Raw genomic sequence first — 2,009 nt, 5'->3', positions numbered from 1 at the left:
CGCACGGCGCTGCTGTTGGCTGGAACCAACCTGGTTCTTGTGATGGCTATGTTGTACTTAATCTTCGTGCAGCACAGCAGTTACTTTAGTTCAAGAGCTATGTAATAAGGAGAGCCGACTAGTAGTTAATTTGCTAATTCTAGTATGTAGTAAGGACCCGTGTGTAGCTCGCAGTCCCAAGTTGTATTGCTCTGTTTTGTGTTATCTCCACCGCTTATGCTTTTGTCAGAGCATTATGTACCTAATGATGGTTATCTCTGAATAAATATTCAGGTTCTCTGCCTGCAATTTTGCAGTTGTCCATTTTAATAATTTTCATGGATCAAAGTACGTTCAAAACTTTTTAACCACTCATTTTTTATTCACCATGTGTAGTCACATTAGTCTGTTTGCATAGATTCATGGATACAAATATTTAAACAGCCCCTTAGTCTTTCAGAACAAAGTTGCATAGATTCATGGATACAAATATTCAGACTTTGAAATCAACGCTGCTTCTAGATTCATAGTTTCATAGATTCACTCTTTCAAAAGCAGTAGCCTCTGTACTGAACCTTCTGGATCAATGTTACCTTTCTTGCATAGATTGACACACTGTATTCATAGATATAAACATTCACACTTTTGAATTCGGCAGTGATGCTTTCATGCATTCACATTTTGAACATTGTTGCTGTCATACATTCGATATTTCAGAGAAAAAGTTCCATAGATTCATAGATATAAAGATTCAGTCCTTGAAATCTACATTGTTTGTACATGCATAGTTCCAGACATTCAGTATTTTAAAAACAGCAACATTTGTGTTGAACCTTCATGATACATGGTAGCTTTTATTTGGATTGAATGACATGTACAATTGTAACTGAAAGTTCATGCATACTATTTATATCGAGTAACATTATTGCACGATCATCCGCTGGCCTTTGCCGCTACATGCCGCAGTTATTTACCAGTACATAATACCAGGCTTTATATTACAAGCACTTTTTCAGGTCCGAGATGTCGGATGAAGGAAGTTGCAAGGGGGAGACGGCTGACGAAAACCTACACGGAGCTAGACACAATTCAGCACAGAGTGGCGACCCAGCTGTGCCACCAGCCCCAACCTCTCATTTGTTGGTGAAGCACGCTGGTTATACAGGCATTCAATGAGTTCAAGCATTTTCTTGTCACAAGCATCGGTGTTGGCGGCATGCTCAATCTTCAAATGCATACACATTGCTCGCCATTTAGACGGAGTCAAGCTAAAACTACCGCTTACGCAGGTCAGTCTTAAGCAGTACTGAACTTTATCATTCCATCCTTGCATCTTCTCAGCCAAGTTTTTCTGCAAAATGCATTTCCAACCAGGGTTGACATGTCGATGCACATTTGTTTCACAGCACAATGTTTCCAAAACCAAGAAGGATGCCCTGCATGAGTGCTTCAAGCTGCAGGGTAACTTCTCAGCACACGCGCATAAGGCACAATGGAAAGTTTTAGTGCCGTCCGACTCAGCCTTCGACGACTAGGAAGCTACATTGCCCAGCCACTGGACAAACCATCATGCGCCACATCTCTTAGTTGTTGCTTCACCAAGAGTATTTTGGTCTATAAGAACTTGCATGCTATGTTGATCCCCACTGGCAACCCCAGATTCCTTGTCATTCTAGCAGACATTGCGGTTGTACAATCAATGATAATTCTTGTCAGCAATCAAAATCAGCATCGCTCTCCATTCCAGGTATTGATGTAATTCTCCTCCAGATGTGGATAGTAAAGCCTTACGTTCAAACCTGCCCCCCTACTAGAGCCTTGTACCCTAGTATTTTCATGAACTAACGTATCCGGGTGCGCCTTAGCACGATGCCCTTCTGCACCTACTGCACCAAACATTATCACAGTCAGTTTTCGGACTTACTAATAATAAAAAAATCATAACATTCTGCACTCTTAGGCCCATAGTTTTTCAACTAGGATTAATACAAGTTAAAAGAAAACTCAGATACCCCCCCCCCCACCCCCCA

This window comes from Triticum aestivum, chromosome 4A (genome assembly GCF_018294505.1).
Source record: "Triticum aestivum cultivar Chinese Spring chromosome 4A, IWGSC CS RefSeq v2.1, whole genome shotgun sequence".
NCBI classification, from domain to species: Eukaryota; Viridiplantae; Streptophyta; class Magnoliopsida; order Poales; family Poaceae; genus Triticum; species Triticum aestivum.
This window is presented reverse-complemented; position numbering follows the sequence as displayed.